The sequence below is a fragment of the Phoca vitulina genome, unplaced genomic scaffold (genome assembly GCF_004348235.1).
Source record: "Phoca vitulina isolate PV1807 unplaced genomic scaffold, GSC_HSeal_1.0 scaffold95, whole genome shotgun sequence".
NCBI classification, from domain to species: domain Eukaryota; kingdom Metazoa; phylum Chordata; class Mammalia; order Carnivora; family Phocidae; genus Phoca; species Phoca vitulina.
The window spans coordinates 2,696,464-2,723,255 of NW_022589798.1; the positions used below are offsets into that span (position 1 = coordinate 2,696,464).

The window sequence follows — 26,792 nt, forward strand, 5'->3', positions numbered from 1 at the left end:
GCTGGCCTCCTAGACAGGAAGGTGGTGACAGCAGCAGCCGAGTTGCATGGCATGTGAGCCCACAGGACAAGCTCTGGCAACTGCCTGAGCAGTCCCTTGTGGCCTTTTCTTCAAAAGGGAAGATGGGGGCATCTGGTCAACCACAGGTGAGGCGGCACTTCAGGGAGAGACTGCAAACTGTCAATTCAGCCAACCCTAATGAGGACCAGACACCCAGAAGTATTTGCAGAGTTGGCAGGACAGGAGTGAGAAGTAGCATTGGCTTGCCTCAGACCACCACCAGCTGAGCAGGCCTGCACAGTGAAGGAGGAAGGAGACAGTGTCCCCTGGAACTCCCTGGGCAAAAGGCAGAATTTGAAATGCAAATTCAAAACAGGCTGTGGTGGGCTTGTGCCAGGTTTGTGCCTGGGTGACTGCCTGGCCCTTTCCCCAAAATAGCACATGGAACCTGTGAGAAATGTGCTCTGGCCCCTTCTAGACCCCGACCCTGGACACTAGGGTGGGAACTAGAGGAACACCATTTCCTCAAAATCCTTATCATCACTTCCTGGCATTTGTTTCCTGACTTAGAGCCTATCCCTGAGAAATTGGGAAAAAACAGCTCATAGCAGTACAACCTGGGGACCTCCACCCCAGCATCCTGGGACCCACCAAGGCCGGCCAGTCTGGGGATGGCGCATGCAGAAGAGTTTACTACAGAACTTAAGTTTAAGAAGAAGGCTTAACTTTCTAAAGATGTCATGTTTAGCATTTCTGAGGGTAAAGATTATTTTTCTAAATAATAATTGAATTTGGTCATCTTCAAATAGAAGTTAAGTCAATAAAAAATGTCCCAATCAAGTCTGCAATATAATTTTTCCACAGTGGTCTTATGATGAACAACAACAACAAAAAAAAAAACAAAACAAAACTTCCTTGTTTCATTTCCCTGGAAAAGAGGTGAGGGGACCTATAACCACAGATAGCCATATGACTCATTTCAAGCACTGCCTAGTGGTCACACAGGAGGGAAGCACAGATTCTCCTAGGAACCCAGGGTCACTGTGATGGGTAGAACTGTGTCCCTCCCAATCACCACCACCACCACCAAATCCATATGTTGAAATCCTAACCCCCAGAACCTCAAAATGTGACCTTATGTGGAAACACTGTTGTTGCAGATGTAATTAGTTCAGTTAAAATGAGGTCATACTGCCATAGGGCAAGCCCCTAATCCAATATGGCTGATGTCCTTATAAAAAAGAATGTCATGGGAAGAGAGAGAGCCACACAAAGGAAGAAGATGGGAAGACATAAGAAGACAGCCATCTACAAGTCAAAGAGCACCTGAGGCACCGGAAGCTAGGAGAGATGCCTGGAACATAGTCTCCTTCACAACCTCACAAGGAACCCACCCAGCCCTGCTCAGACCATCATCTCAAACTTCTGAGCTCCAGAACCGTGAGAAAATACATTTCTACTGTTTAAGTTTGTGGTACTTTGTTATAGATGCCCCAGGAAACTAACACAGTCACATATGATTTCCGTGGGCCCTGGGTACTTTGGCCTGTAAAAAAATATTCAAAATTACTTTGTGACTATATTGGTATAAAGAGAAATAAAACCCAAGCTGGATCATATTCAATTTTTATTTCTGATTTTTTTAAAAATAAAAGCATCCTCATGAGCCCCTAGAAATTTCTTGGGCCCTCAGCACTGTACTCCTGAGCCTAATGGAGAAGGTGGCCCTGTAGATATAGTCACTGGACTCCCCAGGCTCCGGCATGTGCTTCCCTGTTCTTTATCTTGGCGCCATATTGAAACTACCTGTCATATGTCTGATATTGCCTCTCCCCACCCCCTGGCTAGAAGATACCCAGGCAAAAAGACTGTCTTGTTTATCTTTGCAGCCCCAGCATAGCCTGGCACATAGTAAGTGCTCAATAAATAGCTTGTGAACCACCTTGAACAAAATCAACTTGAACTGATAAAGATCCGGGTTACTTAAGGTCATTACTGAAACATGAAGCAAGAAAAGAGGAAAAGAAGGAAGTTTTGGCAAGAAGAGAGCCTTAATAACTGAAGCCTTAGCTCCTGGTAGCAGGGTGAAGATCTGGGAGCTCATCCCAGGAAAGTTTTGAAACTGAAATAAAATGAGTGTTTTATAACCATCCATTCTGTTCCATTTTTTTTCTCTCTCTCTCCCTCTCTACATCTTTAAATTTGTTTTTCACTCTCCAGGACTTGGAGAAGTTCACTTATATTAGAGCTACTTGCCTTTCTTTGGATGAGGGTTTCTCAAATTACAACTTTTCCACTGAGATTTTTCTGACAGTGGATTTGGCCTTTCTAGATCCAGCGCCACTTATGATCCATGACAACACTATACTCTAAGTTGTCCCCATCCCTGAACAATTTCTGCTTTTCCTGCTGACCACTCAGCATCTTTGCCATATCTCCATGTAAAAAATTCTTTTCTGTACCAGGATCCCACAGTGGCAGATTAGCAAACCTCCCTTAGCCCTTTGCAACCACTTAAAATTTTAAAAAGAAAGAAAGAAATTAACATTCCATTGGGCACGGGGGGGGAGAGATAAAGAAGCACAAAAACTTACAGTATTACTGAGAAGATAAGACCTCTAGATTTCTAAACATGTGCCATAAACTTCCTAGAAGAGCATTCCCCAAAATGCATTCAACAGAATGCTAATAGTGTCACACAAATGAAATGTTCCAAGGATATATATCTGGGAGGTACATGGGTTTAAAAAGCTAAGCCAGTTTCTATAATGCAGAACTTCTCAGAGCCTTTAGTGTGTTAATTTGCAACAGGAATGTCCATGAGGCAGATTAAACATTCAGCATCTCATGGACAGACTTAACCATGGAATTATCTTATAGGGGTAATGGAGAAAATGGGGTTCAAGGAGCATGTGTTCTAGGAAATACTCTGGCAAACACTGGCCTAGCCATGATATGTTGAGTTTCAAAGGAGACACACCATGACCATTTACATAAGGATCCCCCGTGGGCTGAGGTGGTTAGAGAGGGCATGTTAAAAGTAGTAAGATTCATCTTAGGGCTCAAAACATAGAGCGAGGAGAGGGCGAGAGAATCATGCCTGGGAAAATAGCTTCAGCAAAGGAGAAAATTTATGAGATGTGTTTGAAGAGCACCAGAAGACTGGTGTGGAAGGCATGCTGTGGAAAAGACCAGAAGGCGTGGGAGGAGCAGGAGAAAGAGAAGGGAAGAAGACTGAGAGCCTCATCCTGGAAGCATGGGAAACAAGAGTCAACTTCAAGGCAAAAGCACAGACCTTGGGTGCTGAAAGAACATAAGTGAATTTGGCTCCAACCGATACAAATGATTCCTACTGTCTGCTCAACAGGGAGGAAAAGTGGTGCCAATGAGCATGGGCGTGAACTTGGCAAGTAGGGGAGCCACAGTGGTGTAGGGGCAAGGGCCCTGGGTGGGTTAGGAAACTCACATTCCACATCCAGTGCTGCTGGGACTTTGGACAAGCAAGTTAATCTCCCATGGACCCAGTGTCCTCATCTGTGAAATTAAAGGAACTGATGCTATGGTCCTTACTATTCTAACACCCTGTCAGTCTCTGATGATGTGAATGTCACGTCTATCCAGAGCCAGCAGGGCTGGAGGGAATGGGGCATTTCAAGGTCAGACACCACACTCCATTCTCCCACAGTGAGCTTACCAGAGATGGTTTCAGCTGACAAGCCTCTCTGCAAAGGGAGTGCAGCTGTCCTGGTCTGGGCAGCTGCACAGCCCAATACAGCTGCCTATGCCATCTGGCCAAGGGGTGGGAACCCAGGAGGCATGAGTTCTGAGAGAATCAAGGGACAGAATACTGAAGGACAAGAGGGCAGAAGAATTGCAAGGCGTGTCTTCTTGCCTTTGGAATTCAGGCAAGCTGATCGCCACACCCTCCTGAATCTTAAATGATGGAATCACTCAGATGCAATTTCCTACACCCTGAGAATCAATTAACAGCTCCTGAATCTGTAAAATTAAGAAATCTGTAATAGCTTCATAGAGTTGCAGAGTGGGTTGAACAGCATAGGCTATATAAAACAGAAAGCACCATGCCTGGCCTAGAGTGACAACTCTATATGTGTTGTGCTCAAACCTAATTATTTCCCAGGATGCATCACTAATGTATTGCCTCCTCCACCTCACCACTACCCGTCTCACCCCCAATGCTCTTCCCTGACTGGCTATGGGACCTGCTCCAACCACTCACAGCTTCCTTCATGCCAATGCTGCAATGAATAAAAGAAGGACCAAGAAAAGATAGACCCACTTGAGCATCTCAAACTTCCTTTTACTTACAGCCAATACTATAATTTTAGTTAAAATGTTGGAATAATTTTGTTTTCCATTATTAGCATGATTCTTACTTACTGAGATGAAATATGACTTCCTCTGGTTAAAAAAAAAAATGCCCAATATTTTGTAAAAGATGAGGTAATGCCTAGTAACCTTGGTTGTTTTTAAAACCCCTTCCTATCAACTGCAAAAAGGACTTGGTTTAATGTTGATCCATGCCACAGTATATTTGCTTCACTTCCACCTTCTGGCTAACCCCTTAATGGGTAAGTTAATTGGGTAACATGAGTCAATTAATCAGAATGCATAGTTATTTTTATGAACTCTACTGCCAACACATTAATTCATGACATGTGTTTCATAAGTTGGAAGAATAGCTAAAATATAAGTATAGATTTTTACATGATATATGGTTCTAAAAGTTAGATGGTGTGAATAATTCATCCATTCATTCATCTAAGGAGTGTTAATTAAGTATGTACTATGAACCAGTCATGATTCTAAGCACTGGAGGTAATAGATGAATCAAGTCAAAGACAGGAAGTAGGCACATGAACAAGTCCTTACACAGAGATTTATGATGGAGGTGTGGGCACAGTGGGATGGTGCACAATGTAGGGGCCAAACCCCTGCCAGAGGGTCAACCAAGGTTTCAGGGGGCAGAGCTGCATCTAGAAGAATGAGTAAGGACTCACTGGATGATAGATGGAGAAAGAGGATATAGTGATAGAAAGACATTCCAGGTATTGGAAATTTCCTCTGAAAATGCCTCAAGGCACCAAGGAGCAGAGTAATTCAGAATGGCTAAAATGTAAGGTCCAAGGAAAGAGAGGGAGGTGATGAATAGGAGCTAAGTGGAAGAACAGCCAGATCTTAGAAGACCTTGAGCCGCAAACTAAAGATCTTGGGCTTTATCCTGAAGGCAATGCAAATTTCTGGAGAGTTCAAGCAGGAGGGGTGGTGTGCTAAGATATTTAAAAGAACATTCCGGGGACAAAGACCTCTCTGGTGACTGGCAGGAAGAGACTAACCAGAAGGTAATATCAAGGTTCAGATGAGAGATGATGAAGGTCTGGGATAAGCCAGAGGCATTTGGGAGAGAGAACAGACAGTAGATTTCAGGCATATATTTTTTCCAACTTTATTAAGATGTAATTGACTCAGGTATATTTAATAGCTCAAATCAGTAGGGTTTGCTCATGGATGGAGGTGAAGTGAGAGGCAAGATTCTGGGGTAGTGATTGGATGAGTGGCAGCACCATTGACTCAAGTACTGGAGACAGAAGGAGAACCATGTGGTTGGAGGGACATCATGAGCTGCATTCAGCCATGTGGATTTGAAGGCACCATGGACATCCAAACTGCAGGTACTCTACAAGCTATTTATAGGTGGGTCTGAAGCTTAGGAAATGAGTCTAAGCTGGTGAAAGATATTTAGAAATCATTACTGCGATCATAATGGAACCAAGAGAGGACATGTGATTGCCCAGGAGGGCCAGGTTGAAGAAGAGGAGTCCAGGAAAAGGTAAGTCTGAGGATGACATAGCAACATAGAAGATGGTAAAGAGAAGGGGGTGTGTACATGGAAATCACCAGATAGTGCATTTCAAGAATATGCAGTCAACAGTGCCAAATAGCACAAGGAAGACAGGACAACATGCCATGGATGTGTCAATGTTTGCAAATTTCAGTTCCCATGAGTTTGAGGATTGGCACTGAGTGTGGGCCACAATCAAGGAGGAGGTAATTATATTTTAAAAAAGAAGAGAAAAGAAAAGAAAAAGAAAAACAATGGCTCTCAAACTTTAATGTGCATCAAAAACACCTGACAGGTATTTTTAAATATAGTTCCCGGGCCCCACTCTCAGAGCTTTTAATACAGTGGGGCTATAGGAGATCCTAGGAGTCTGCATTTTTAACAAGAACCTGAGAGTTTCTAAAGGGTAGTCAGAGAATCCACTCTCAGAAACACTGTGAAAGTGGCTCTCTTTAAGTTGAAATTGGCTAGTTTTTAACAAAAGCATTTTATTAACAAAAGTTTTTTCCAGGGGTCCATAATACTCATTCTTGTTCCACACAGAGAGACCCAGGAGGCTGCCGGATTGTTTTAATCTTCCCAGTGACTTCAGTCTTGTAGCCCTTAGTATCCTCAAATGAGATCAGCAGTTCTCATAACTGAAAGAATAACCTGAGCATTTAAAAAACTATCTGTCTACAATGTCCTGGTTCCACCCTTCCTCCTGAATCAGGCTCCCAGACATGGAGCCCAGGAATCCAGATTTCTGAACCCCCCCAGTAGATTCTGTGGTTCAGCCAGGTTTAGAAACAACTGAATAGATCATCTCTAATCCAACATCAATCCTTAATAGTCCATGAATTCAGTGCACATCTGCAAGAGGAGTTGTGTTTTGGCTGCCAAAATAAGGCCCTAATAAACCTCCCTGTCAAAAAGGAAGTTTAAAATTCCTTGATGTCAGCAGAGCTTGCGATAGAAACTGTAGTCCAACTGTGAGTTTTCAGAGTAAATATTATTACAATGATGTAGAATTTTAGCTGGTCCTATTAATTATGCAGTTGAAGCACTTCGATGAATTGCGGGTGCCCTAATGTAAACATTTGGTTCAGTAATTGTTACTCTCAAGTTCAATGGCCTCCTCAAATCAGTCAGCGAAGATTTACCATTGTTGTTATAACAACAAGAGGAGTCCAGGAAGAATGAGTCCTTTCGCCAGCTCTAACACTGGAAAATTCAGTAAACATATATTTAAGTCAGTACCAAACAATAAATTCTCTGGCTAATAAAGATTATTAAGGGAAATGAGATGTCTCATAAGTAACATAAAGGGCTGGTAAACACTATCATTTCAAAGTCCCAGTTCTCCAGAGGCAAAGGTGACAAATTCTTGCAAATAAGCTGGTTACCTCCCTCACCTCTCTTCTTTCCTCCTATGGTGATCCCCACTGAGTGCTAGCAATGGCCTGTGTTCCAGCCTCGGGTTTGCTAGAAGAGAAAGGGAATAGAAAGACAGGGGAACACATGGCAGAGAAGCACTGAAAACCTGCTGGCAAGCTCTGCCTTTGCTATGTCCAAGATTTTCTCTTATAATGGGCCTAGGGAGGTACCTTCAGCTTCCTACAAAACAGAGGAAACTTCCTTGCTTAAAAACCTTAGTAGGGTTCCCTGCACCTATATCATAAAATTCACATTGTTTAGAGGCCAGCAAGAGCATTTTCCCACTGGGCTTCAGTTCCTCCTGCCCACTCTTCCCTACCCTCACTCCCCAGTATCATACACACCCTCCATTCCAAGGACATTAATCTTCTGACTTTCCACACTCAGGGTCTTTCTCTCCATGCGCTAAAGCCTCCAAAGCAGTAGACTTCCTGCTCCCTTTCCTCACCTGGCAAATCTCTCTTATCTCTCAAGACCCAGCTCAGACAATACTTCCTTGGTGAAGCTTTCTCAGATTATCCCAGACAAACATACAGATCCACCCTTGGTGCTCTGGGGCCCTTTGTTTAAACTCCTGTAATACCAAGTATGCCGCTAAACATTTATCTAATTGCCTATCCAACTCTTCTGCTAGACCATGAGCAGCTCAAGGCCAAGCTCATAGTAGACTCTGTTAGATGGGTAGAAGGGAGGGAAGGAGGGAGGGAAGGAAGGAAGGAAAAGGAAAGAAAGAAAGAAAGAAAGAAAGAAAGAAAGAAAGAAAGAAAGAAAGAAAGAAAGAAAGAAAGAAAGAAAGAAAGAAAGAAAAAGAAAGAAGGGAGGGAGGGAGGGAGAGAAGGAAGGGAGGGAGGGAGAGAAGGAAGGAAGGAAGGAAGGAAGGAAGGAAGGAAGGAAAGAAGGAAAAAAGCATAGATGGATGGAGTGCCAGACAAAGAAAGGGGCAAAAAGAGGCAGAGAGAACTGGACTAGAGTCAGGAGCCTTTATTTCTCCATCTGTTGACATAACAAATGTGTATTGGGAATAACTATTAAGTTCAAGACATTGTGCTAGGCATACTGAGAAAGATAAGACACAACTGTGACCCCTACAAGATGCTCACAGGCCAGCAAGGAATATAGATAAGCAAACAGACAATTACATTAAAGTCTATGAAGTCCAGTGAAGGTATACACAGGGTGCTATGATATCATATAGGAGAATTCACCAAATCAGTCCAGTCAAATGGAAAGCTGAAACCTAAAGCATGAGTAGGGCTGGAAGTAATTTACATTTCCAGAAGTGGGACAGTATGTGCAAAGGAAGGAAAATTTAAAAAGCTTGGACAAAGAATTGGGGCAGGAGAGATAAGGCTGGATAGTGCTGGAGAGGGAAGGAGGGTGTAGCCACAAAGAATTCTAGAGTAAGCATGTGGACATGAGAGAAAGCACTTACTGAATGCTCAGCCTTTGTATGTGCTACTGCTTTTGCTTAGAATATGCTAGGTTTCCTCCAGACAAATTCTGCCACCCTTCAATTAGAGGTCCCAGGCACCCTACACTTTCCCATTATAACACCTTACAAATTCATTGAGCTATTCTACCTAATACCTGGCTGCCCCAGTAAACTGGAAGGCTCCCCAGACTAGGCATTGTAACTGTCATGGTATCCCCAGCACTTAGAAAGTGCCTGGCCTATGGTGAGCCCTCCATAAATACTGGTTAAATGAATATAAGAAACACATGGTCTTATTAACCAAATCTTTCCATCATGGTTCTTTGAAATAGTAAAAAAAAAAAAAAAATCCCACCTGGGAAAATGTTTGAGAAAAATCCATGAGGTAGAAAGGATCCCAGCAGAGAGCTTGTTTTCACCCAACCTCTGACTCTCAGAGAAGATGTGGCCCCCAGCAAGACATGGCAGCTCACCAAGCCTGGTTTTCTTATTTATCAAATGGGGCTATTGGCCTGGAAGAAATCTAAGGTTCCCTCTAGCTCATCAGGTCAATGGTGTTTACATTATAGCTCCAAAGCCATAATGACCCACGGCAAGAGTAATTTGGTGATACTAAGATGAAGGAAAGCACTGGGTGCCACTCACCTCCAGGACTGTGGTCTCATTGAATTTGTCCTAAGGGAAGCTGCTGCAACATCCACTCTTGACTTTATTAGATACGAAAACACAGTCAAAGAAGAAAGGAGAGGTCACCTCTCCTGCACAAATAAACTTTCTTTTAGTAAGTCCTCAAGAGATGGGATATGGAGAGCCCAACATTTTCCACTTCCAAGTTTAAAATGGCCAGAAAGAACCACTAGCCCTAGAGCCAAACCCAGGAGAAGGGCTTGAGGTGCTTCCAGCAGCAACGGGCCACGTGGTTCGCTCTATGCCCAGGAGATTCAGAGGATTGGAAACAAACTAAAGCCATGATTTAAGTAATTTCATCTCTGTGTTTCCAGAGATTAATTATATTTATTGTATCTGACACCAGTCAGGGATAGCAAACATCGCTTGTGAGGCTTACAACAATATTTAAAAAGCATTACTCGTAATGGCTGATTTTGTTTTATTATATCTGACTCAAAGCCAAAGGTAGACAGCACTTAGCTGTCTGTGGACATTAATGTTTGGAGAGCAACAAAGACAGCTCCCCTCTCTGGCCTCCTACTGGCACCTGCACATGCTGCCCATCCCCTCTCAGTATATGTGACAGTGGGATGGGGGCAGGGAGGCAATCCAACACCTCCAGAATTTGTTGTGCAGCCACTGTTTCCAAAGCACAGTGCTAGGCATTGCTGGATCCTCAGAGGTGGATAAGACAAGGATCCCTCCCCCCCAGGTAGGCACAGGGCTCACTAATAGTTGAACAAACATTACCCCATAAAGACAATACTACATGCCATACAATGGATAAGATAATAGTAGGAAAAGAATATATACAAAAGGGAGAAGTAAGTGACAACTAGGAGAAATCAGGAAAGGACGTGGCATATGAGATGAGCCAGCAAAGAAGAGGTATCTCTTAGGCCAACACAAATGGGAATTGGATTCTGGGTGCCAAGAGTAGCATAGGCAAAGGTGAGAAACTGAGAAAGGTTGGGGCTCGGGCAAAGCTTTCAGTAGCATGTGCCCATGTGGGGAAATAGCACACAGTGGGATGGGAAAAATGGAGCACGTGGTGGAAGGCCTTGAATACTTCCTGAAGAGCAGGCATATATTTGGTAGTCAGCAAGGAGCATGCACACCTTGAGCAGAGGAGTAGCATGAGAAGATCTACATTCCAGGGTATTTGTGTAGTGTGTTAGATAAGCAACCAGCAGGGCCTTTCAGAAAGTGCCCTCCATGGCCCAGCTGAGAGCCACTGCTCTAGAACCCAGTCCCACCTGGTGATTAGGGGCTGTAGGAATGCTACAGAAATTAGCATGGTGAGCTGGGTAAATTTTAGTCAGCTGGCCTGGAGACCTAACAGTGGTGTGTCCATAGAAAAAGGCAATTTTAAATTTTAAGCCACTGATAGAAACAATATGCAATGACAATTCATTTGTAAACTGGGGACTGCCCTCCCAAATGACAGAAATTTGTTTCATATCTTTAAGGGGTGCTTCCCCTTTTCAAGCAGAACTTGTCATCTAGTGGAAAGGAGGAAAGTATTTCGGACAACCAGGAGATCCAAGCATGAGGGTATTTACAACCAGCTGTGCCCACCACATTGGACAAGAATGCAACCCACCAGGGAGGCCCCCCACTAGCTACATGGGGGTTTGTCTCCACAAGTCTTAAAGCACAAAAGTGGAATGTCTTTAAAATCCATCACATCTTCAACAGAGTTAATTTTACTGGAAAATTGTTCTCCCTTTTTAGAACATTAGTCCCTAAGGACAGAGTACAAGGGGGAGAAACTTGTTTTTTTATGAACTTGCCTAAGAAAATTGATACACCCTAAAGCCCATCTAGTTATGAAATTCCATGGCATCTGCCTCTTGTTTGTTTGCTTTGAAACCACCAATCTAAATCTACTTGGGACACTCAATGCAAAATAATAATAGCTCTGTTCATTTTTATTTGGCTTTAAAGGAAAAACTAGCAGAACAAGGGGATCAAGGTCTCAGTTAAAAATCAAGAAAATATGGCAGAAATTGACATCTATGCAAAATGAATCAAGATCAAACCTCTATATTTTTGCATTGTTGTTGAATTTTTTTTCTTTACAAAAAAGACATTTATGTCTTTCTTTCCTGCATATTTTCTGGATCCATCCTCAGTACCCCATATTTTGTTGTGCCAAGTATAAATCCTTATGCATCATAAGAAGTTTCTAATGTTTATCTTTTTTTTTAATTTTATTATGTTATGTTAGTCACCATACAATACATCATTAGTTTTTGATGTGGTGATCCACGATCCATTGTTTTCGTATAACACCCAGTGCTCCATGCAGTACATGCCCTCCTTAATACCCATCACCAGACTAACCAATCCCCCCTCGCCCCTCCCCTCTAAAACCCTGTTTGTTTCTCAGAGTCCATAGTCTCTAATGTTTATCTTTGAAAAAAATACAACTCAAAAAATCCATAGATTGTACTGTAAAATTATGGATGCTAGCATAAACAGAGATACATACACACTTAGGTGCCTGTTGAGAAATGCATGTTTATATAAATACTTTGTTTTTTATTTTAACATCATTTTAGACTTATAGGAAAGTTGAAGAATAATGTAAACAATTCAGAATTCCCATATAACTTTCACCTAGATTCCCCAAATATTACCATTTATTGTGTGCACATGTATGTGTGCACACACGCATGTGTAGATATGCAAGTTGCATGCATCATGCACTTTTATCCCTAATTGCTGGAGTTTGTGTCTCCTCAAAACAAAAGCATTCTCTTACACAACCACAACATAATGTCAAAGTAAGAAAATTAACAAGTTATTGTTCAGACTTATTATACAGATTTTATTCTAACTTTGCCAGTTGTCCAAATAGTGTCCTTTAGAGCAAAAGAAAATCCCAGATCACACATGGCGCTCATTTGTCATGCATTCAGCTGTATTGACCTTGTGTGTAAAGAGCAGAGACAAACTGTTTCCATCACACGGAAACTCAGAAAATACTGTTCCTTTGGGTTCTTCCTGAGTAATCTACAAAGTCCATGCTTCAAACAACAAAAATGACTAGAAAAGCATACACATAAGGACAGATGGTGGGCACTTAACATGTAGTTACTTAAAGAACTAAGACTAAATGAAAGTTAACAGGAAATCTTATAGTATATATGACATGTGAACACGATCTGACTGTAAGGATGTAGAAAAGCCGTAAAAAATGGAGGGACAAGGAATAGCATATGTAATAAAGTTAACTGTGTTCAGGAATCATGATTCATGGTAATAGTATTATGTTGTTATTCTGAGACTGTTGTGTTTATACCAAGGGATAAAGTAAGTAAGTAATTATGGGATATTCTAATCCTGTATGCTTGGGAACTAAGATTTTTGGTGTGAAAGAGGGGAGATATAGATGTAATATAGAGGAAGTAAAGTAAAAACCCTGTAGTCTTTAATTTGAATTAGAAATGGATGCGTTGTTAATTTTAGACATTCTGACTGGTGTGAGGTGGTATCTCGTTGTGGTTTTGATTTGTATTTCCCTGACGCCGACTGATGTTGAACATTTTTTTCATGTGTCTATGGGTCATTTGTATGTATTTGGAAAACTGCCTGTTCATGTCTTCTGCCCATTTCTTAACTGGGTGATGGGCATTAAGGAGGGCACTTGATGTAATGAGCACTGGGTGTTGTATGCAACTGATGAATCACTAAATTCTACCTCTGAAACTAATAATACACTATATGTTAAATTGAATTTAAATAAAAAATTTTTTAAAAAAGAAATTGGTATGAATTGATATGGCATTTTATCTATTTCTAGACAAATGACAGGTAATGAGAGAATGAGATACAGACAGACAGACATGTATGTGTGTGTGTTTTCCTAGCTCTGTCCACTGAAAAAGCCTAGAAACAGTGGCCAACCCAGTTCTAGAATCATGTCTATGCTACCCAGAACAATCTACACCTTCAATGCCATCTTGATCAAAATTCCAATGACATTTTTCAAAGTGCTGGAACAAACAATCCTAAAATTTGTATGGAATCAGAAAAGACCCCAAATCGCCAAGGAAATGTTGAAAAAGAAAAACAAAGCTGGGGGCAACACGTTGCCCGATTTCAAGCTATATTACAAAGCAGTGATCACCAAGACAACATGGTACCTGCACAAAAACAGACATACAGACCAATAGAACAGAATAGAGAGCCCAGATATGGACCCTCAACTCTATGGTCAAATAATCTTCGACAAACAAGGAAAAAACATGCAATGGAAAAAAGACAGTCTTCAATAAATGGTGCTGGGAAAATTGGACAGCCACATGCAGAAGAATGAAACTCGACCATTCTCTAACATGATACACAAAGATAAACTCAAAATGGATGGAAAGAGCTCAATGGGAGACAGGAATCCATCAAAATCCTAGAGGAGAACATAGGCAGTAACCTCTTCGACATCAGCCACAGCAACTTCTTTCAAGATACATCTCCAAAGGTTAGTGAAGCAAAAACAAAAATGAACTTTTGGGATTTCAAGATAAAAAGCTTCGGCACAGCAAAGGAAATAGTCAACAAAACAAAGAGGCAACCCACGGAATGGGAGAAAATATTTGCAAATGACACTACAGACAATGCACTGATTTCCAAGATCTATAAAGAACTTCTCAAACTCAACACCCAAAAAACAAATAATCAAGTCAAAAAATGGGCAGAAGACATGAACAGACACTTTTCCAAAGAAGACATACAAATGGCCAACAGACACATGAAAAAATGCTTCACATCACCTGGCATCAGGGAAATACAAATCAAAACCACAATGAGATACCACCTTACACCAGCTAGAATGGCAAAAATTGACAAGGCAAGAAACAACAAATGTTGGAGAGGTTGTGGAGAAAGAGGAACCCTCTTACAATGCTGGTGAGAATGCATGTTGGTACAGCCACTTTGGAAAACAGCGTGGAAGTTCCTCAAAAAATTAAAAACAGAGCTACCCTATGACCCAGCAATTGCACTACTGGGTATTCACCCCAAAGACACAGATATAGTGAAAAGAAGGGCCATATGCACCCCAATGTTCATAGCAGCAATATCCACAATAGCCAAACCATGGAAAGAGCTGAGATGCCCTTCAACAGATGAATGGATAAAGAAGATGTGGTCCATATATACAATGGAATACTACTCAGCCATCAAAAAGATGAATAACCAACTTTTACATCAACATGGATGGGACTGGAGGAGATTATGCCAAGTGAAATAAGTCAAGCAGAGAAAGTCAATTATCATATGGTTTTACTTATTTGTGGAACATAAGGAATAGCATGGAGGACATTTGGAGAAGGATGGGGAAAAATTAAGAGGGGGAAATCGGAGGGGGAGATGAACCATGAGAGACTATGGACTCCGAGAAACAAACTGAGGGTTTTAGAGGGGAGGGGGTGGGGGGAGGGGTTAGCCCAGTGATGGGTATTAAGGAGGGCACGTACTGCATGGAGCTCTGGATGTTACATGAAAACAATGAATCATGGATCACCACATCAAAAACTAATGATGTATTGTATCATTACTAACATAGCATAATAAAATTAAATTAAATTTTAAAAAACTTTTTTAAGGGGCGCCTGGGTGGCTCAGTTGTTGGGCATCTGCCTTCGGCTCAGGTAGGGTCCTGGGATCGAGCCCCACATCGGGCTCCCTGCTCCGTGGGGAGTCTGCTTCTCCCTCTCCCACTCCCCCTGCTTGTGTTCCCTCTCTCGCTGTGTCTCTCTCTGTCAAATAAATAAATAAAATCTTTAAAAAAAAAAAAACTTTTTTGATAGGCAAACCTATGATGTGTGGGGCTGCATAATTTTAATTAAACCATAAAGATGCAACAAATTTAATACCAGAAAACTATAAAAGTGATTACTTTTGTGGGAGGAGGGAATTTCTAGAATAACTGGCAAAATTCTATTACAATAAAAAAGTTTAAAAATAGATTTAAAAGTCAAAAAACAAAACAATTTTTATTTTAAAAAGCCTTCCAAAACAGGAATCCATTATGATTATATACAACATTAGGAAACCCTTACAGTGTGCATCCATATATAAAATAAATGTCTGGAAGAAGACTTGAAGCCTACATACCAAACAATGAATGATGAGTAGTGGCATGTACTGCTGGGGCTCAGATCAGGACGGAGGGGAAGCCCAGAAGCTCAGTACCAAAGGATTCTCACTTCTTGCTGGATATATTTCTACACTGTTTGCATATTTGCAAACAACTTTTCATGTATTATTTATATAGATTAAATGATTCCATCAATCAAGGAATGAAGGAGTGATGAATGTGTAAGCTAGTGGGCTAGTGACAATAAGTGGATGAGTGAGTGAATGAATGAATGAGTGACTGAATGAGTTAACGAATAAGAATTGAATGAATGAATGAATAAATTAGTGAGTTTGTGAATGAATGAGTTAATGAATGAGTGAGTAAAGAATGAGTAAGTGAATGAATGAATGAGTGAATGACTTTATGAATGAATGAATGAGCAAGTGAGTAAATGAATGAAGAATGAAAAACATACCCCAGTATGATAGGTGGATCTTACTAGTAAAGTCTTCATAAAATCATGTTAGCAAACCACAGGGGAAAACAGATCATGCAAAGGTCAACCCAGATACCTCACACCTGCATATTTGAAGAACCTTAAATCCCTAGTCACTGACTCCATGAGATTTATACTAAAATTATATAAATGAAAATTTTACAAGGAAACTTGATAATAAACCAGTCAAGTATGAATTCAGAGCCAAACACCACTTTGAATGATCCCCTGCATCCATCCTAACACTATCCTGCCTGTCCTCTGGGATGCCCCAATCAGGAGATCCCACCAAGAAGTCTTGCTGGCCAAAGAATTCTGAAGCACACCTCTGCATCCATCCAGAACTAGTTCTTTGCAACATTCCTTTTAAACACAGAACCACAGCCTCTAACTCACTTACCAGCCAATGTCCAAATTCAGAGCAGAGAGGCATTCTTTAGAAATTGATGCAATTGAAAGACTCTACCTCCAACCAAGTTTCTTCAAGTTGCTGTGTTCAGCTCTCAGAACTCAAGGTTTTAGAAAGCTGGTCAGAAGAAAAGTGTCTTGCTTAACTTCTCTGGGCTTCAGTCAGAGTCTTTAACTGTAAAATGGAAGGAATACATCACCTTGCCTCACAGAGAGGTTATGTGGTCTCAAGAGAGAATTATGTGAGAAGCCCAGTACAGTGCCTGGTTCATAGCATGTGCTCAGGAGGTGTTTGCTGTAGTTATTTTTTTTTCATTAAGGTGAAATTCACATAACACAAAATTATCCATTTTAAGGCAAATAATTCAGTGGCATTTAGTATGATCACTATGTTGTGCAACCACCTCTATTTAGTTCTGAAACATTTTCATTACCCAAAAGGAAGTCCCATGTTCATTAAGCAGTTAGCTCCCTATTTCCCTTTATTTCTGGCCCTAACAACTGTTAATGTTCTTTCTGTTTCCACGGATTTACCCATTCTGGACACATCATATAAATGGAATCACACAACATCTCACCTTTTGAGTCTGGCTTCTCTCAGCCTCATGTTTTCAAAATTCATCCATATTATAGTAATGTATCAGTATTTCATTTCTTCTTAAGGGTGAATAATATTCTATTGTATGTATAGACCACAATTTGTTTATCTGTTAATCTGTTGATGACATTTGGGTCATTTCTACTTTTTGGCTAACATGAATAGTGCTGCTGTGAGCATTCACATACATGCATTTGTTTCAGTGCCTGTTTTCAATTCTTCTGGGTATAAACCTAGGAGTGAAATTGCTGGGTCATATGGTAATTCTAGGTCTAGCTTTTGAGGAACGGCAAAACTATTATTATTTCTAAAGCATTCATTGCAGTGCTACTAAGTATAGGTGCTGTTTCATGAGGGGTGTAAATATCTATGAGCCAGAAGTCTCTATGAGAATTAGTTTTCTGTGAGCACCATTTTTCTAAAAGAAAACAAATAGTTACTATACACATTTCAAATGGTTATGGGTAAATAATTCTATTCTTTTAAGTAGTGCTGATAACTTCCAACTAGGTCAAAATTGACCTTTTATAGCATCTAATTAATAAAATGTGTTTCTAGGCCTTCCATATCTGTGCACGCATGAATGCAAAATGGCAAGAAAGCCTGTCTGGCATAATTGCTCAAGTGGCTCCACATCTAACTGAAGGCAGTTCAAGAAATAAATAGAAGAGCAAGCTAAAGGAGGAGCTATTAACGGAGTTCACAGAAATACAGGTTGAGGACACCGCCGTGGGCTTCAGAAAAACTAATTCGGCGCAGAGATTCAAAGAGCAGAACAACAGGGCAAGAATGCCAAGACACGGAAAACATCTCCCACTTATGGAAGGAGGCAGGGTCAAGAGATGAGAGAGGAATGTTAGTTTCATGCCCCTGCCAGTATCTTTCATGGCTAATTACACACCGACAGCCTATAAATTCCTCTAATAGTTTTCAATGGAGAAACTATTTTCTACCCATCCCCTCAACTATTAAGTAATGTAGCTGGTTTAGACTGGCTTCTAGAATCACCCAAGTGGCGCTGATTATCACTGGTGGGTGTGGACAAGGGAGAAAGCAAGAATGCATTCTTCTGAGAGCCTTCTGGGCAAAAAGCACCATGTATGGTAAATATCAGATTCCACATATAAAATTTCCCCATTTCCCAACTGAAACAAATATCTAAGGAGCACGTCTCCTCCCTGTCTCTCTCTTCCCACTCTGCCACCTCTAAGGCTAGGACCCAGCACAATAGCTAACCTCTCCAACCACCCAGCCCTCAAAGCCATTTTTCAGAATCAAGGAATTTATCTTTCTTACCATGGAAGAGTTCTAGCTCCAAATATATCAGCTAAGAAATAAAAATTCAGCTTTGCAGAAACAAAACCTCATTCATCTCCAACCGGCAGCTTCTTTCATGGTTCTGGATGAAGAAGATAATATATAGCATTTATATGGCAACTTCCACCTTCAAGATACTTTATAGACATAGTTCAGGAAAGAGGAAGCAAGGAGTAGGTTGACAGATCACTTTCAAAACCCTGTTTTTGGCTAGTCTACACTTTGTTTAAATAAAGCAGAAAAGGAACAAAGGCCCATTTGAAGGGACTAGTTCTAAGAAGAGAGCAAACTATCTATGGGGCCAAAGAAAATAAGTAATAAAATATGTGTCAAGTCCCCAAAAGTGAGACCCATGTCTGCTAAAGCCCACTGACTTTGGAGTCAAGCACATCTCACTTCAAATCTTTACCCTGCCATTTACTAGTTCTCTATCCTCTGAAAGCATCGATATTCTCACTGGAAAATGGGAGAAATAACACCACTTACCCAATAGGTTTAAGTGAGTTAATGTCCAGCCTAATGACCAGTAATCATAGTGGTAGTGGTAATAATATGCCCCATATTGGTGACCCAACTTTTAGAATATAATTTGTTATGTTATAGGACTAAATCTTTTCAAAATATAAAACAGCTTGGGAATCCCTGAAGACACTGAAAAGTAGCACATATTTTGCATTTTTTAACAATTTAGAAATTTTTTTTTTAAACCTTTGCAGTTAATAACTAGTCATTAATGATGTAGCATGAAAGCCTGGGCCAAGTCTCTTCCAAGATGCTTGAGTAAGGATGTCTGGGAGCAGGAGAGGCCCCACATTAAATCCACCCAAACGATTTCAATCCGTCACCATGCTTGCTTCCATGTATTTCCTTGTTGGGTGTGGACTGAGATGAAGTGGTGTCATTTGTGGAAGGAATATCTCCAAGACACGGAAAGGCCTATAGAGAAATACTGATTTAAGACTAAAAATTGTATGTCAGTTACTTTTATGAGTAAAGATAGGAGTGGAAACCATTGAGGCTGACAACTCTTCTCTCATCAGCAGAGAATTTAGACATGTGAAGTACTGTTTGAAGCTTGCACATCTGGGACAATTTCCCTACTTTAACACAATCAGTCAAATGGAACCTGCATGGAGAATTTTGAACGTCCAACTGGGCATTCATTAATGACCTTAAAATCTATTTTGCCGCCCAGCTCTCCCCCGTGAATTCCAGAACCATCCATTTTAAATGAGCATCTCAAGTTCTACTTGTCCAAATCTGCCCTTATGATCTTCTCCCAACATCTCTGCTCTTCTTCCCTCCTCCTGTGTCTCCCCCCTCTGTGAATGGTTCTCTCTGCATCCAGTTTTGCCAGGTAGAAGCTGAGGGTCCATGTTGGTGTCACTGTCTTCACCTCCTGCCCACACATCATGGCAAACCCATCACCAATTTCTGTCCATTTTTTCTTCTAATACTAATCAGACTTTTTCACTTTTCCCCAGTTCCTTGGCAAACAACCTATAAACCCAAGAGACTGTTATTTTTTTTTGCATGGACTAGTCTCCAAGCATCCTCCTTGGCCCTGGCCTAATCTCTTCCCCACAGTTTCCAGAATGATCTCAAAACTCAGAGTTCCACCTTAAATCTTTCCTTGGCTTCCCATTGTCCAGGTAAGGGAGAAAACATTGAGCATGGCCTAGAACACTCCATGATTGGGCCACACAGATGTTTCCCTACTCTGAGCTCTAGCCAGAGCCTTCCTTTAACTACATGCCCAGTCCTGACACAGGGTCTTTGCACATGCTCTTCCCCCTCTCACACACTCTCTTTCCCCTAACTCTGCCTCCAATTAAACAAGTCGTACTTGCCTTGCAAATCTCCACTCAAAAATTTCTCCTCGAGAAACTTAGATCCATTAGTTAGTTCCATGTAGTTCCATGTGGCTCTGTATATATGTTCATGGAATCATATCTTTCCTCTGGCTGCCTTCCTCTCATTACAGTGGCTGTTATGATCACCCCTCAACTAGCCTATGAGTTCAATGAGGGTAGGGCCTGTGTCTGGTTTGTACACCATTATATCCTGACTACCAAGCCCAGTGCCTGGTGAAAAGTAGGCACTTGGAAAATAGGTGTTGAATGAATGAGTGAATAAATGAATGTGAAAAGGTATAAGGCATGTCAAATAGGAGAATAGGGGAGATTTACGTGTAACCTTAAAAAGAGATCTGTGCAACAAAATCCCAGGGCATGGCAAGAGGAAGGCAGAGAACTTCTGTGTCCCAGGTCAGAGTCTTACAGCAGTGCCCCAAGATCCTGGCTTTGTTGCTACCAGCAAACTCTGCAGGAAGAGAGGCACAAACACTTGGGCACCTTCCTCACATTTCACCACTCTGAGAATCTTGAATTTCAGATGGAGGGTCAACAGCGCTGAAGATGAGTAATAGAAAGAAGGAAAATGTCACTGAAAAACATTCTAGAGCTTTCAGGACAAGATGTAAATGTGCCAAAGAATATCAGATAGAAATTGGACCTATGTATCGTTTTGTAAAATGAACAAGATGAGGTTATAAATATCCATGTGTTTTATATACAATGGAATATTACTCAGCCATCAGAAAGGATGCTTACCATTTACATCGACATGGATGGAACTGGAGGGTATTATGCTGAGCGAAATAAGCCAATCAGAGAAGGACAATTATCATATGGTTTCACTCATACGTGGAATATAAGAAACAGGGCAGAGGACCATAGGGGAAGGGAGAGAAAGCAGAATGGGAAGTCATCAGAGACGGAAACAAACCATGATAGACTCTTAACTCTAGGAAACACATTGAGGGTTGCTGGAGGGGAGGTGGGTAAGGGTATAGGGTAATTGGGTGATGGGCATTAAGGAGGGCATGTGATGTGATGAGCAACTGAAGTGATATGCAACTGATAAATGATTGAACACTACATCTGAATCTAATGATGTAGTATAAGTTGGCTAGTTGAATTTAAATTTAAAAAATATCCATGTGTTTTATGTCCCTTACAAATTATATAGCCCCTCCACCATCTTAAAAACTGTTGGAATTTCCAACTAATGGGGAGAAATACAGTCCTCAGCCTTTCCCTGAGATGTCTGAGGAAGTGAGACTAGACAGGGATTTTGCGGCATGTCACCAAAGCCACATCGTCTTTCAAAGGAAGATGGGAAGCAATGTGTTCTGCCCAACAACATGGAATTCTTCATCTGAGAGCAGCAACTAGATCTGCTTCCAGGCTGTGAACTGGCAGAGGATGTTTGCCTAAATGCTAAAAGGACTCCAGTCATGCACCTTTTCTGTTTTGATAGTTACTCATTCATCTAAAAGGAAAAAAAGATATGAAAACGAACAATTCTCTCATGTGGGTGCCTACATTTAAAATAAAGCATCTTGAAGGAACTGAAGAACTAACGAAGCAAGGACAAGACCATCCTGCAGAAAGACAGTAGCCTCCCAAAGAGCCATCCCTCAGTTCTTTCCAGCACCAGACTTGAAAGTGTTTGTTTCTTTGTTTCAAAACTTTGACTTTAAAGCAATATATAAGATATTCAGACCTTGCATTTCAAACAGAACAACAGCATTTTAAACTCTAGCTTTATGTAAAAGTAAAACATGAATACTTGGCTGGTTTCTCCTGCCCCAGCTCATAGGATTGAGGAAATGCTTGAAACCTTGTATCGGGATATACATGTGCTGTTGTCACCCATCCAACTTTTTCTTATCTCTTCTGAAGACCCCACCTGCATTGCTCTATCCCCTCTGCCTGAACCACCTCCAAGTCAACCCAGAACCCTCTTCTCCTGTTTACTAAACTTCAATCTTTACCCCCTGCCCTTTTCATGCCTTGGCAAAAGCCCTAAAGCTTTCAGGGTGGTTAGCAAACAGTAGGTGTCGGCCTAAGGGTTAAGAATTCACGCTCCCAGATGATAATCATCAGTATATTGTTCTGGAAAATTAAATACACCTGGGCCAAGTTTCTTAAGGCTGTACTCTTTGGAGATGTTTCAATTTAAAAAAAAAAAAAAGAAGAAGAAGAAACAGTTCAAGAATGTGAACTTCATTTCTCACATATATTTTCCTAGGCTGGCTGGCTGGCTGGCTTTCTTTCTTTCTTCCTTTTCTTTCTTTCCTTTCTTTTCTTTTTCTTTCCTTTCTTTTTTATTTCATTATGTGCTTTGGATTTTCCCCAGATTTTTACCTACTCTTGTCCTTCTTGGCATATGAGAAATGTGTTTGCATTCTGCCATCTTAGTAGGGGCATTAAGCAACAAAAGAAACTGTTTGTTCAAAATGTCCTGACTGCCCTATGATTAAATTCAGGCAGTCACTGTCCTCACACTGTGAACAGTCCTCCAGTGGTAAGGATAAACAGCACCCGGCTGTCTAAATGGTGGGTACATTCATTCAAGAAATGCTTATTTAATCTTTCTATGCACCAAACATGGTGCTTGCATCAAGGCTCCAAAAAAACCAATCAAGATGTTCTGGTTCTCAAGGAATTCCCAGCTGTTGGGAATGATGGACTAGAATAGCGGTGAGGGTCTACCAGAGGAGTGGACACCTGTGATAGAAGGAAGGCCGAGGAATGAAGCATGTGATGGGGTCACTCATTCACCAGCTGGTGGAGATGCTGTGGTGGGCTTTCCGGGCAGAGAGCAGCAGAGCAAAGGTACAGAAACATGAAAGGACATAGGGCAACAGAGACACAGGGAATTTTAAGGTGGCCAGACCAGACTTCTGGGAAGAATGGCAAAAATGAAGCTTAGAATTATCTGTTGAAATAGATTATGAAAGCTTTGGTGTGTCATGCCAAGGAGGTTGGATTTATCCTGCATTAAGAGGAAGGAAAAATACAAGATAAGCTTTTAGTCTGGCAAGGGACTCAACAAAGAGTTATAATAGAAAGTGTAATCCTAATGTTTCTCCTATGGCTGTAGTAGAAGTGTACTCAAGGAGAACAGAGGGGAGAGACGCATCCTTTTCAATTGAGGACCACCAACTTGAATGGGACTTCAGGAGGAAGGTGGCCTCTAAATGATGCCTGAAAGGATGAAGAGGGCTCAGACCATGAATGATGAGAGAAGGCCACCTATTCAGAGCAGAGGTACAGGTTGGTGAGCATACATGGCTTTGTGCAGAAGAACCATGGAATCTGCCAGGGCTGGCCTGAAGCTATTAGAGGTTTAGAGTAGGAGGTGAGCTGGCAAATTAGCCTAGGCCACACTGTGGAACCCTTTGAATGCCACATTATGGGTATTGTTCTGAAGGCAACAGGAGGCCTGCAGGATTGGTGATTTTGAAGTTAACTCTGGCAACGTTGTGGAGGATGGATTGGATGTGGAAAGAGACTAGGCAGAGAGACCAGCATGAGGGCCACTGCAAAAACTAGGCAAGAAATGACCAAGGCTTTATAACCGCTGGACTGCACCTCCCAGCCTCCATTGTGAGTGGGTGTGGCCATGTGGAATATGAGCGGAAGAGATGGGCTCAGCTGCAAAATCTGCCCATCAAACCTCCTGAGTACTTCTTCAATGCCTCCTTCCTTCCAGCTGGCTGTGATGAAGCTGAACCCAGGGTATCCTTGGTGGCCCAGTGGAGCCTCCATCAGCCTGAGTCCCTGCATAGCTGCATGGACTATAACCAGCGTACTTAACCAGTTCTCTTCTACATGAGTAAAAACTAACCTTCTCTTGGTTTTGTGCCATTTATGCTTTGAGATCTATTTGTTATACCGGCTATGACTGCCTTACCTAACATTGGCCTCAACTATGATGGTAGCAGTGGAGATGGAAAGAGACAGAGTCAAGAGACATTGTGGAGGTTAGTCCTCAGGAACTGGCTACCAATTTTAAGGGCAGGTGAGGGTGAAGAGTCAAAGATGGCACCAACATTTCCAGTCTGGACGAAGGGGAGGATTGTGAGATCATTAATCTGAAAGAGTGACTGCAGGAGGAGGAAGGGGTTTTAGAGGAAGGTAATGAGATCCATTCAGAAACTGCAGAAGTTGGGGTATCTGTGGGGAACCAAAGCAGAGCTCTCCAGTGAGCAGTTAGGAACGCAGGCAAGGAGCTAGCCCATGGAAGCCTGGTAGACCCTTCCAGAACTGCCCGAGATGCCCAGGAAGCCTCCTGTGCCCTTTATTCACACTGCGAGGAAATGTTGCAAATGTCAAGGACTACAGATTATATTAATCAGTTATTTAAAGTATTATTGGTAACCTATTTTAAGGTAAATAATGAATTATGGGTGATAAGTTGTCTTGAGTTAAAAAAAAAATCCCAGTTCTGCAACTTACCAGCATAGCAAGAGACTTCATCTCTCAGGGACCCTGTTTTCCTCTTGTACAAGATGGGGATAATACAAGATGGGGATAAGAGCCCTTCCAGTGTAGCTGTGAGGAATAAACGGAGTAACACAGTCATCACATAGGGCTCTGCACCTTCATGTGTGATTACCATAAACCAATGTCAAAAAGAGCTGGTACTTAGAGAATTATTCTACACAATGCCACCAGGTCCCCCCACTTAATCTTGACAACACACCTCATAGTTACTATCACTTTCCCCACTATACAGAGCAGGAACCCAAGACCAGAGAGATTAAGGAGCTTGCTCAAGGTCACAGAGCTAATGGTGAAGCAGGGTATGGCTCCAGCAGGCAGACTCTGGAACATGGGCTCTTCCCTACAACATGATACACCCACAGCAGGGCACTCCTCCTAGGAAGGTACAGTCCCCTTGGGGAACACAGTGTCCCTCTTCGTCCTTGGCCTTTCCTGAGCCCTGGCGTAGGAAGCATTTCCAGCAGCTGTAAGCACTTGCTCATCATCTTTACCAAGCATTTCTTCAAGGCTCCTGACAGTTCTCCACAGGTGTGAAGTGATTATGAGAACCTCTGACTTGTTCTTGAAAGGCAGTTTCACAATAATGGGAAAAAGTCAGGAATTCCCAAGAAACAAATGCCAGCTGGGCAAGATAATAATCTTGGGGCATTTATAATGTTCTTAATTTTTCAAAGCATGTCCGCAAGCTGCATCTCATTTCCACCAAAGGAGATGGGACTCAAGCCATTCAAAGGCTCATGGAGGTAAATAGAGAACATTGGCAGAGAACTTGTAAATTGTTACTCTTAAAAGAGACTCAACCTCAGGAAACGAACTGAGGGATGCTGGAGTGGAGGGGGGTGGGAGGGATGGGGTGGCTGGGGGATGGACACTGGGGAGGATATGTGCTATGGTGAGCACTGTGAATTGTGTAAGACTGATGAATCACAGACCTGTACCCCTGAAACAAATAATACATTATATGTTAATTTAAAAAATTTAGTAAATAAATATAAATAAATAAATAAATAAATAAATAAATAAATAAAATAAAAAGAGGCTAATTCCTGCACTTCTCCCTTCTCTTTCTCCTCCTAGCCGGGAGAACAAGTGCAACAAGAAAGAAGGGGAGATGAGTCATTTTGGCTACAGGACCCTCTCATGGGCTGTGGGGCACTCCCTACTTGGAAATATACTGGAGCCTCCCCCGAGGTTATGCCACTGTTGTTCCATCCGTCCCTCTCTTTCAGGCTGTTCTGCCTGGTCTGGGGACAAGATCAGACTGGAGCACAGGCTCTGCTATGAGTTACTGAATTTAAGCTATAAGAGGTGAAAACTGAAGCAGTGGGATAATGCTTGGAAAGACACCAGGGGTGGGGCAGCTCAGACCACAGTGCTTGACTTAGTAAAATGTGAATTCCCAAATAGGGAAGCCCAGGACTCTCTGCTGCCTCCACGTTATTAGTAGGACACTCCAAGCAGTTTCAAAAGTGAGAAGTCCAGAGCATTTCTGGTTGGTTTCTTTCTTTTTTTTTTTTTATGTTAGGTTAATCACCATACATTACATCATTAGTTTTTGATGTACTGTTCCATGATTCATTGTTTAATACCCAGTGTATTATATTTAATATAATACAGTGTATTTAATACCCAATGTATAATACCCAGTGCTCCATTCAGTATGTGCCCTCTTTAATACCCATCACCAGGCTAACCCATCCCTCCATCCCCCTCCCCTCTAGAACCCTCAGTTTGTTTCTCAGAGTCCATAGTCTCTCATGGTTCATCTACCCCTCCGATTTCCCCCCCTTCATTCTGGTTGGTTTCTGACCCATCTGCTGAAGCTCCACAGGACTCAGCTGCCATGAGCATCTCCCCTGATCTGCCCTCAACTGCCTCCCCAGCTCTTCTTGTTGGCATCTGAGGGGAGCCATGTGCACTGGGGTCTTTTCTCCATGGTACACAGACTATTTCAGTCCCTTTTCAGGATTCTGCAGAGGTTACAGACCTTCCCCTCCCAGCTATAACCCTTATTCCTTTTTTTTTATCATTCTTTTTTTTTTATTTTATTATGTTATGCTAATCACCATACATTACATCATTAGTTTTTGATGTAGTGTTCCATGATTCATTGTTTGCGTATAACACCCAGTGCTCCATTCAATACGTGCCC

General features: G+C 41.7%; 1 long non-coding RNA gene across 1 annotated transcript in view; it reads right to left on the reverse strand.

Moving 5' to 3' along the window:
• Positions 1–16,152: 16,152 nt before the first annotated feature.
• Positions 16,153–26,792, reverse strand: part of LOC116627239 — a 42,554-nt gene continuing 31,914 nt past the window's right edge. Inside the window, exons 3-5 of the long non-coding RNA XR_004298455.1 lie at positions 24,593–24,688; positions 18,264–18,366; positions 16,153–16,544 (exon numbers count right to left, since the gene is read on the reverse strand). This is a non-coding gene — a long non-coding RNA (uncharacterized LOC116627239). The remainder of the gene's footprint in view (positions 16,545–18,263; positions 18,367–24,592; positions 24,689–26,792) is intronic.